At 42.4% G+C, this 12,014-nt stretch overlaps 1 protein-coding gene across 2 annotated transcripts in view; it reads left to right on the top strand.

Annotated features, from left to right (window-relative positions):
* GPM6A (glycoprotein M6A) overlaps positions 1-12,014 on the top strand; it is a 352,328-nt gene that overhangs the window by 197,742 nt on the left and 142,572 nt on the right. The gene's annotated exons all lie outside the window — the stretch shown is intronic.

Below are 12,014 nucleotides of genomic sequence, written 5' to 3'. Positions count from 1 at the left end.
TATGTTGTTTGTTTGTTTTTGATTTATAAACCCTAAAGTGGCAGCCATCTTATATTTTAGGTGTCCCTGGAAATTCATTAAAAGCACAATTAATGTGAGGAAAAGAAAGTCAGATGTGAGTTTTATTGGTATATGTTATTAAACGTCAATTAAACTGTACACACACAAACTGATGAAAAATATTTCCCTCTATAATCAAATTTACTGCAAGGCAAGGAAAGGAAAATGCTGCTTGAGAACATATTAGAGTTTGATTTAAGGGTATTTACTTTGACCCCTTGTGTTTGTTTTATGCAGTGTGGTTTAGCTGTGTCAGTCCCAGAATATTAGAGAGCAACAAGGTGTGTGAGATAGTGTCTTTTATTGGACCAGCTTCTGTTGGTGAGACAGAAAAGTTTTTGAGCCACACAGAGCTTTTCTTTCTCTAATTTGTGTTTTTAGTAGTTATAAATCTTTAACTTTTTGAATCTCAACTTGTACTGTCATTAAATAATTGTCTGACCCCTCATAATTTTCCACAACTGTGAAAATTTAAATAAAAATTTAAAAAATTCTTTCAAATAGATATTGATACCATCAATCCAAATGATAAACAAATAAAAAATGAATTCTGCCAAGCCCAAACATAGCTAATGGACCAAATAAAGAATGTAGTAGAGATACAGTAAATATCTCACCCTTGCCAAACATCTCTCCTCAAACAGTATTTCCCTCCCCAAATGCACCTTAAAAAGCATGCACCTTCTAGCATCACATGAGGGTAAAATGGATCTGATTTTCAGTGAAAGTTCCACACGCTTAAGGAAACAAAATATCTGAGTTAGGATACATTGAATGTAAATGGAAGAGGAGAATTTGGCCCTTAGAGTAGAGGTAATACAATATTAAGGTGAGCGGCACAACCTGATTTCCATTGGTTCTTAGCCCTTTGCCATCGTCATGGAGAATCTTACCAATGGACTCCAGTTTAATTGTTAGTTCTCTAAAAAAAAATTTAAGCGGGATGGCCTCTTCCTTGAACAATGCTGTCACCCTGGGAAAAGCTTGTTATTTTAAGGTAATTATCTTTTTAAAATTCTCCACAATCTGGCTAAATCCCAGGCAATTCTTTGAAAGTGTAGGGGCATGTTCATTAGAGTTGGAGATGTGGTGATGTCCTAACACAAACTCAGTCTTCAACCTAATCTAGGTGTCAAGTTTTAGGACCAGAAGAACCTGTTCTTGATGGTCTATAGTGTTTCAGTCACACTATAAAGCGGAGTGCATGTTTAGTTGAACACCTGAAACTTTACTGAACACTATGGACTGCTCTGTCCAAGTGGCTGGGCAATCTGACTTCTCGGTGTTCCCTGTTCCTCTGGTGTGCCCTCAAAACAGTCTCTCCAGGGAATACTTGCTCTCTGACTCCAGTTCCACTGATCATGGTACATCTTCCCTATTTTACAGACATTTTAATATAAACATTCGTAACCATGCTGGTTCTGGCGGAACACAACTGTGAGTACCAATTTAGGACAAATTGCTTAAAGCAGGGCAATTACAGGCCAAGGCTGGGGTTTTTTCACCTCTAAGGCAAACCAAACCAGCCAGACAGAGAGGACTTTGGTTTTACTCCACTGGCTAACAACAAGTCACACAAGCAATTCCCTTAGACACTCCAGTTTCCCAAGCCGCAGACCCAGGTTAATATACAAACTAGATCTTACCCACAAATCACACTGTTGCCAATCCTTTAGAATCTAAAATCTAAAGGTTTATTCATAAAAGGAAAAAGATATAGATGAGAATTAAAATTGGTTAAATGGAATCAATTACATACAGTAATGGCAAAGTTATTGGTTCAGGCTTGTAGCAGCGATAGAATAAACTGCAGGTTCAGATTAAGTCTCTGGAGTACATCCACAGCTGGGATGGGTCATCAGTACTTTGTTTAGAACTTCCATTTGTAGCAAAGTCCCTCCAGAGGTAAGAAGCAGGATTGAAGACAAGATGGAGGAGCTGCACAGCTTTTTATATTCTCTTGCCATGTGTTCTCTGCTTTCTTTGTCCCAAAGACCAGCTTTGCCCCAAAAACCTCTGAGATCTGTTCATAGGCATGTCTCTGCATGCCTTGCTGAGTCACAAGGTGTATCTGCCTTCTCTCAATGGGTCCTTAATGGACCATCAAGTAGGCTAGGCAGAGCTGACACCAATTTGTCTGGGAAGTCACCCAGAAGCACAGCATAAGTTTGAAATACACAGTATAGAGCCAATACTTATAACTTTAAATACAAAAATTATACATGCATACAGAGAGCATAATCGTAACCAGCCAAACATAACCTTGTCTTAGACAGACACCTTATTTGACCCCCTTTATACAAGATTTGGTGCCACTACAGGACCTTGGTTGCAACAATGATTTTATACAGTCCCAGATTATGTCAATAACATCACAACATTAAAAACAAATATTTGATATATGAACCTCCACCACTTTTCCCTTTGGCCAGAGGTTGCTAGCACATAGCCAAGTTAGAGTCTTGTCTTTACCACAGACAAGACTGTGGTTACATAGTCTTTGAGATAGTTTTGTGTCCTTAACAGGTGACCATGCTGGGAGTGACTTACCTCTGTCTCCCTGTCACTTGTCTTCGAGTCTAGCAAACTGTGTCCCTGTGGAGCTTCCTTCCTCCTTGTAGAGTTGTCCTCCAGATGGTTCTCTATCTCTCCATTCAGTGATGATCTCTGTAGGCTTTCTCTGGGTGTTGAGACTGCTGGCATGTAGGTGTCTCATGTTCCTTTGGATCACTTGTCCCTTGCGCAGTCACTCATATGACCCGGGTGCCTCAGGACCCCTCATTACTCCTTTAGTCCACTCCTTCTGGGGTCTCTCCAATGGCTGGATTATTGGGCCAGTAGGTGCTCAACTGACCTACTGTAGTCTAGTGCCTGCTTTCTCTGATTGTTGGCTATCTCCTCTTTATCCTTCTGGTTGAAACAGGTTTGCCCCCATTGATAGCAGAGTTTTGGGCCTTGCTCTCATAAGTACCTGCACTGGACTGTTTTAATACCCCTGTGATGGGGTATTCCTGTGTGCCAAAAAAGCCTTTTGTAACAATTTTAGCTGATTCCAGCTTACCATGACTCTGTGGGTAATGCTGAGGAGGAGGTGTAGTGGTCAAACTCCAATTTGCATGCAAATGTCTTGAATTCTTCTTATGCAAATTGGGGTCATTGTTGGTGAAGATGTGCAGAATGCCATATCTCACAAAGCGGGTCTTCAATTTGCCAGTCACTGACTTGCTACTTGTATCAGGCAGGGTATCAACCTCTCAAAAGTTTTAATAGTAGTCCACTGTAATCAAGTGTTGCTTTTCCTTGAGGGTAAATAAGTCTGCTCTCACCTTTTCTAATGGTTGGGTGGGCAACTCATGTGGTAAGTCTCTTTCTGCTTGTGATTATCACATGGATGGCAGATGTTGCATCCTTCTATCATGGAGCGGAGTCGTGCATTCGTTCCCAGCCATTAAACACACAGTCAAGCCCATTTAAGACAGCTGTAAGTGCCCAGGTGTGAGGCATGTATTTTTTGCATGCCATCCTTATATAACAGCTCTCTGTCCTCGAAATATGATTCCATCCTGCACACTCAGCTCATCTTTAATTTGAAAATATGGTTCTGCTCCTACCAGTATTTGACTTTTGTCTTCTGGCCACCCTATTAGCACACTCCCTTGACTGCCTGTAGTTGGATGTCCTGTTCCATAGCCTCTTTAACTCCCATCAGCTTCTCTGTTGAAACCGGGAGAGAGTGCAGCAAGTTAATGGAATCAATGTCCAGATCCATTTCCCCCAATTCACTGATGCTGGGTATGTGTGCCCTGCTCAGGGTGTCAGCTAACACCAGTAATTGTTCTAGACAATATCTGATCTCTACCTGGTAGAACTGGAGGTCATCAACATACTCTTCGGACCACTAAGAAGGGTCTTTGCCATCATGATGTCTAGGGGTCTGTGGTGTCACTGGGCGCCCCACTCACCACTGGACTCATCCTGATAGTGCCTCATCCTGATAGTCTGGGGATTAGCTTGAGGCCAAGAGCCCCCTGTCCATGGTTTTCACTCTGTCTCTGCTGTCCACTCGCAGTCTTAGCAACCATGGTGTCCTCTTTGTGACTCAGTCCTCCGGCCATGTCACTGTCCGTGTTCCCCCCTTCCAGGGGAGGTTTAGCTCCTTAGTAGTCCTAGGCAGCTGTCCTGCTCACTTCCTCTGTGCCACTCGCCCAGTGGCTGGTGGGGGAACCCAGGCCCACCCTATTCTCCAGGTTCCAGCCCAAGATCTCAGCAATCTGGGCCTTCTCTCTCTGGCCTCACTGCTCTATCTTTGGGCTGGGCTTCTTCCTCCTACAGGTTCCCCTTTTCTTCCTGGGCCTACAATTCTCTCTTCCTAGGGAGTGACTTCCCTCTGCAGTCTCCACTCACTCCTCTCTTTCTCCTGGGAGTGTCTTCCTTTTCCCAGCAGCCCCTTCTGCTTTCAGCTCTTAGACTTTATTCCTGCCTAGCTGTGTCTCCTTAGCCAGCTGCCTAATGGGTTAATTGGCCTATCTAGCCTGCATTAAACCCTGCAGGGTGAATGTGGGGTAGTCACCCCATCATAGTGGTCTGTTTGCAGTTACTGGGTGGCCACAGCTTTACTTATGGAATAGCTCTACTGCAAACAGCACACCCAAAATCTCTTTTTCTATTTGGGCATAGTTCCGTGCGGTCTTCAACAGGATTCTGCTTGCATAAGTGACAGACTGCTCCTGCAAAAGAGCTACACCCAATCCTTTCTCTGATGCATCACACTGGAGTGTTAGTGGCTTTCCTAGCTGGTATTACTTGAGGACAGGGGCATGCATTATCATTTGTTTCAGCATGTCAAATGCCTGTTAGGGACCTACCTGGTCCTGGGGTCTGGAACACATGACTTATGAGGAGAGGCTGAGGGAACTGGGATTGTTTAGTCTGAGGAAGAGAAGAATGAGGGGGGACTTGATAGCTGCTTTCAACTACCTGAGAGGTGGTTCCAGAGAGGATGGTTCTAGACTATTCTCAGTGGTAGAAGAGGACAGGACAAGGAGTAATGGTCTCAAGTTGCAGTGGGGGAGGTTTAGGTTGGATATTAGGAAAAACTTTTTCACTAGGAGGGTGGTGAAACACTGGAATGCGTTACCTAGGGAGGTGGTAGAATCTACTTCCTTAGAAGTTTTTAAGGTCAGGCTTGACAAAGCCCTGGCTGGGATGATTTAATTGGGGATTGGTCCTGCTTTGAGCAGGGGGTTGGACTAGATGACCTCCTGAGGTCCCTTCCAACCCTGATATTCTATGATTCTATTCAACATCCTGCCTTGTGAGCTGAAAAGTATAGGTTCCACTACTGCAGCCAGGTGTGGACAGAACTTGGACTGGAGCTGGCATGACTCTGATTACTTTGATATTGTTAGAATTGCTTTCAATCCCTTTCCTGTGAACATATGTCCAACGTATGTCACCTCAAACTGTTTGAGTCACATTTTTTCTGAGTTGAGTTTTATGTTCTTGTCCCTGCATCACTATAGAAAAGCTGCAGTTTTCTGTCATGGTCTCATTCAGCTTCTCTGTCAATGCCTCCCTCAGCTACAATGAACATATAAAGAAAAGGAGTTCTTGTGGCACCTTAGAGACTAACCAATTTATTTGAGCATGAGCTTTCGTGAGCTACAGCTCACTTCATCGGATGCATACTGTGGAAACTGCAGAAGACATTATATACACTGAGACCATGAAACAATACCTCCTCCCACCCCACTCTCCTGCTGGTAATAGCTTATCTAAAGTGATCATCAAGTTGGGCCATTTCCAGCACAAATCCAGATTTTCTCACCCTCCGCCTCTCCACACACAAACTCACTCTCCTGCTGGTAATAGCTTATCCAAAGTGACCACTCTCCTCACAATGTGTATAAAAATCAAGGTGGGCCATTTCCAGCACAAATACAGGTTTTCTCAACCCCCCACCCCCTTTTTTTTCAAAAAAACACATACACAAAAACTCACTCTCCCGCTGGTAATAGCTTATCCAAAGCGACCACTCTCCCTACAATGTGCATGATAATCAAGGTGGGCCATTTCCAGCACAAATCCAGGTTTTCTCACCCCCCCCACCCCCATACACACACAAACTCACTCTCCTGCTGGTAATAGCTCATCCAAAGTGACCACTCTCCCTACAATGTGCATGATAATCAAGGTGGGCCATTTCCAGCACAAATCCAGGTTTTCTCACCCCCCCCCCACACAAACTCACTCTCCTGCTGGCAATAGCTCATCCAAACTGACCACTCTCCTTACAATGTGCATGATAATCAAGGTGGGCCATTTCCAGCATAAATCCAAGTTTAACCAGAACGTCGGGGGAGGGGGGTAAAAAAGAAACAAGGGGAAATAGGCTACCTTGCATAATGACTTAGCCACTCCCAGTCTCTATTTAAGCCTAAATTAATAGTATCCAATTTGCAAATTAATTCCAATTCAGCAGTTTCTCGCTGGAGTCTGGATTTGAAGTTTTTTTGTTGTAAGATAGCGACCTTCATGTCTCTGATTGCGTGACCAGAGAGATTGAAGTGTTCTCCGACTGGTTTATGAATGTTATAATTCTTGACATCTGATTTGTGTCCATTTATTCTTTTACGTAGAGACTGTCCAGTTTGACCAATGTACATGGCAGAGGGGCATTGCTGGCACATGATGGCATATATCACATTGGTGGATGTGCAGGTGAACGAGCCTCTGATAGTGTGGCTGATGTGATTAGGCCCTTTGATGGTGTCCCCTGAATAGATATGTGGGCACAGTTGGCAATGGGCTTTGTTGCAAGGATAGGTTCCTGGGTTAGTGGTTCTGTTGTGTGGTATGTGGTTGTTGGTGAGTATTTGCTTCAGTATTTGCTTTAGGCTTAAATAGAGACTGGGAGTGACTAAGTCATTATGCAAGGTAGCCTATTTCCCCTTGGTTTTTTCTACCTCCCCCCCGACGTTCTGGTTAAACTTGGATTTATGCTGGAAATGGCCCACCTTGATTATTATGCACATTGTAAGGAGAGTGGTCAGTTTGGATGAGCTATTGCGAGCAGGAGAGTGAGTTTGTGTGTGTGTGGGGGGGGGGGGTGGTGAGAAAACCTGGATTTGTGCTGGAAATGGCCCACCTTGATTATCATGCACATTGTAGGGAGAGTGGTCACTTTGGATGAGCTACTACCAGCAGGAAAGTGAGTTTGTGTGTGTATGGGGGTGGGGGGGGTGAGAAAACCTGTATTTGTGCTGGAAATGGCCCACCTTGATTTTCATACACATTGTGAGGAGAGTGGTCACTTTGGATAAGCTATTACCAGCAGGAGAGTGAGTTTGTGTGTGTGGTTTTTGGAGGGGGGTGGAGGGGTGAGAAAACCTGGATTTGTGCTGGAAATGGCCCACCTTGATTATCATACACATTTTAAAGAGAGTGGTGACTTTGAATGGGCTATTACCAGTAGGAGAGTGAGTTTGTGGGGGGGGGGAGCGGAGGGTGAGAAAACCTGGATTTGTGCTAGAAATGGCCCAACTTGATGATCACTTTAGATAAGCTATTACCAGCAGGAGAGTGGGGTGGAAGGAGGTATTGTTTCGTGGTCTCTGTGTATATAATGTCTTCTGCAGTTTCCACAGTATGCATCCGATGAAGTGAGCTGTAGCTCACGAAAGCTCATGCTCAAATAAATTGGTTAGTCTCTAAGGTGCCACAAGTACTCCTTTTCTTTTTGCGAATACAGACTAACACGGCTGTTACTCTGAAAAATGAACATATAGTCTGCAATTATTTTCACCCCCAGGCAGTCCTTCCAGTGCAACAGTGAGTGTTCTCTGGAACACCTCTGTGCTGGGCTTATGCCCATTGGCATGCTCAGCCATCTGTAGTCACCAAATGGTGTTGCAAAGGTTGTCAGCATGCTGCACTGTTTGTTCAAGTTTATGTGCCAAAAGCTGTTCCTCTCATCATAGACTGTAAAGATTCTGGGCTTGTCTACACAAAAGTTTAGTTTGTGGCAAGCTAAGGGGTGGATCTACCCTGCACTAGCCTGCCATAGTGCAGCTGTCCATGGGCACCCTGCTAACGCATGATGACATCTTGTTAATGCACTTTGATCTAGTTCTGTTTCAAAGTGGACTAGATCAGAGTGCATTAGTGAAGTGTTCTGGCTCATCAGCAGGATCCACATGGACAGTTATAGCACAGCAGGCTAGGGCAGGGTAGATTCACAGCTTGCCATAAACTAAATATTCGTGTAGACAAACTCTCTGGCTTTGAACAGTTCTGGCAAGATGCCATCACTTGTAGGCAGTAGATTGTGGCATCACTTGTGGCATCTTTTCAATGCCTAGTTCAGTGGCTTTGGGTCTATGCTGATGTGCAGTTTTTCTGATGGCTTCTTTACCATCATTGTGCTGGTTATCCAAGCTGTACTGGCCTATACGGGTGGTATGATACCCCTGCTCTTCAGACTTTCAAACTCCTTGCATACTGGATTATGTAGTGCCAATGGAATTTTCCCTTGTGGTCAGCACAAAGGAAGACCACTATGGGGTCTACTTCCAATCCCAGACAGTAAACATGCTCTTGAGCCCACAGCTTTCTTTTGAGGCACTTGTCACCTTTGAAAACATCCCCATTTGCTTTTACAATTGACTCCATTGTCCATGGGGCACCCCTTTTTGCTTCTTGCACTGCAGCTATAACATTGTGACACTGCACCCTGATCGGATCCATAGCTTGTATGACTGTATTCCTCTAGAGGTCTGTGATGCTTACAGTCACTATCCCAAACTAAGGTTGGTACCATATTATTTGGGCGGGGGGAGTGCGAGGGGGCTGTTACTATAAAGTCACATTTTCCTAGGGGTTGCATTATGCTCTCATTGTACATTATTAGAGTGTACCTGCTCTTCGTAATGGCTGTGTCCCTCCAGGGAACATTGGCCCTCTGACTCAAGTTCCACTGATCATGATACACATGGAAACTATATTGGCTTGGCATCTGTAGAGGCTACTCCCTGATCTGAGTAGAAGTGCCCTCTCTCTGTCACCCATTCCACTTCCTTCCAACACGTAGACTGCAACAACTTGGCTGTTAGGTATGATGTTGGGAGACTTTGAACATGCTAAAAGAAGTCTCTACATGCTTAATGCAGTAATATTTTCTTCCCTTGCTACCAGAATATCAGTGAGATAGGAAATACCTTTACCTGGGCAATGCCTCTAAGGTATTGGACTGTCACTAATTGACAGCTGTGTTCCAGAGATAATTAAATTTACTGGGACCTGTATGCCTGAAATTACTTTAAAATGTAGGGTCTAGCTTCCAGGAATGAGGGATCCCAAAGACATTCAGTGGGTTATTAATAGTTTTTCCATATCTCATTTTAGAGGGCAGGTAGTTTTTGCATGTTCCCGTGATAGTTTTTACTTTTTTCCAATATGTAAATTCAAATGAGAGTCAGATTTGAGCATTGAGAACATACCTTTTGAGATACTAATGGTAAGTAACAAAGCTAATTTCAGGAGATTTATAGCCCTAAGATAAACAAGAAAATTCAAAACAACAATCTTTAAAAAATGGTAGGATTTGTGCTTTTAAAAAAAAATCTGAAGCTTGTACAAAAAATGAATGTGTAGCACATTCAAAAATATGAGAATTAGAAAGAATTTGTGTTTATATAGCAACTTATCTTTGTGAGAGCCAAAGGGCCTTGCAAAGTGAATTATGTAATAATGGAAGCGTGTTGCCAGATGTGACAAGTTGATCTGCCATTCAGAAAATAACCTTAGACAGTAGAGCCTACACATTCAAAGAGGAGAATTTCCTCTTATCTGTCCCTTTTTAAAAATAATGTAAATTATTTATAACAGAAATGTTGAATCTTATCACTTAGATGGAACTGTTATTTATGCCAAAAATTATTCCTTTCCTTATAACATTTCCTGTACTTCTATGTTGTTTTACTCAACTCAAGCTTTTTTTTCTGAATTGGGCCTCAAGAAATGGAAGTTTATTAGGTGCTGGGGGAACTTTATCAGCCGCTTGGACAGGCAGAAGCAACTTCAGTATTTAATCTCCCATTTGCACATACCTCTGATTTGGAGAGACATCACTCATTTTAATCCCAAATTACCTACATTTCACATAAATTTGGTGTCACTTAGCTTTTATTGTTGAAAATTATGTATCTCATCAACAAAGATTCATGAAAGTTATGTCATAGAAAGAATTATTTACACTGAAGGAATGAATGCCACATCATTTAAAGTTTCCTGTGTAAATAATTCCTTTATGTGCCTCATTTTGAGTAGATGTCACAAGCTGTGCCCCACATTGGGACTATGGTAGCTTGACAGGTATGCCTTTGTGCGACAGCATGTCTAGCATTACAACTCCTCATAGTATACCACTTTACTGCAGGTACACATGAGGTCTGAGTTCAAGTCCTGACACAGAATATGCCTTTCTGATTCAGAGATGCAGTATTGGAGTACAACCAGCTAGCAATATTGTTTTTAGAACAGAACTCTATAAAATCATCTAGATTTTAGCGTGTGTTGAGAATGAATGCCCCGGATGAAGTGATCCCCTCTTTATCTCCCTCCTTATAACCTCACATTTCTAATATAACTGACAATAGCCAGTGTTTTTTTTTTATTTTCTTAACTCCTTTTAGAAAGAAACATCAGACAGGCTGATTTCAAAATGAAAGAGCAGAAATGGCAGAGGGGAGAGAGTCAGAAAGAGATGGCATATTTAATAATAGATCAAAAGTGCTAAAATTACTACATCTCAGCATGCTGTTCATTATACAGAACACCTCATACTCTTTACTGAGTCACATGCTGTGAATGAGAGAATGTGTTTCTGATCAATGTTAATCCAGAGAAGAGCAACAAAAATGATTAAAGGTCTAGAAAACATGACTTATAAGAGAAGATTGAAAAAATTGGGTTTGTTTATTCTGGAGAAGAGAAGATTGTGAGGGAGCACATAACAGTTTTCATATGCATAACAGTTTGTTACAAGGAGGGGGAAGAAAAATTATTCTCCTTAACTTCTGAGGATAGGACAAGAACCATGGGCTTAAAATGTGGCAAGGATGGTTTAGGTTGGACATTAGGAAAAACTTCCCAACTCCCAGGGTGGTTAAGCAGTGGAATAAATTGCCTAGGGAGGTTGTGGAATCTCCATCTTGGGAGATTTTTAAGAGCAGGTTAGACAAACACCTGCAGGGATGGTCTAAATAATACTTAGTCCTGCCATGAGTGCAGGGGACTGGACTAGATGACCTCTCAAGGTCCCTTTGAGTCCTATGATTCTGTGGTTCTTTGTTCTGAGACTGTTTTGATCAGAGTCTGATTTTTAACCTTTAACTTTCATGTGTTTTATAAAAACTAAAAATTCCTTGACCTTATCTACCTTTTTTGTAAGAAGAATTGTCATGCAAAACTATTGTAATTAGTTGTGAATCTGAACAGTAACAGCTCTCTAGTGCAGGGCCTGCCCCTTTTTTCTCATGTGAGATTTTTTCCTTTACATTAACTGTACAGAAGCTTAAGAAACAGTTGTCTTCCTGATGTGTGTGTATACCCTGCGGTATTAGCATTCATGTGAATTACACTATATGTAAGTGTCAAGTTTAGATACGGACAGTTATTAGTACATTAGTTGGAATTTGGAGATTTTGAGTCCCATGTTTTATAAGCAGGCCGGTGATGAAGAAGGCTGATTTTGCTGTATACTTACCACTGGATAAAGTAAATGATTTGAAAAGGGTAAGATATGACTGCTACTCAAAGTCCCTGTATTCCTCACAGGAATAGCTCCCTTGGATCTCAGTTGTAACCCAAGGATCCTTATCTCCTGTTTGACACTTTGTTGGTGTGTCATGTGCGTCAGTCTCTTCTAGCTGGGAAGGAATGTGCACCCTGTTACT

This window comes from Lepidochelys olivacea (genome assembly GCF_965140295.1).
Source record: "Lepidochelys olivacea isolate rLepOli2 genome assembly, chromosome: 4".
Lineage (NCBI taxonomy): Eukaryota > Metazoa > Chordata > Testudines > Cheloniidae > Lepidochelys > Lepidochelys olivacea.
Note: the sequence above shows the minus strand (reverse complement) of the source record. Positions and strands in the feature narration are given on the sequence as shown.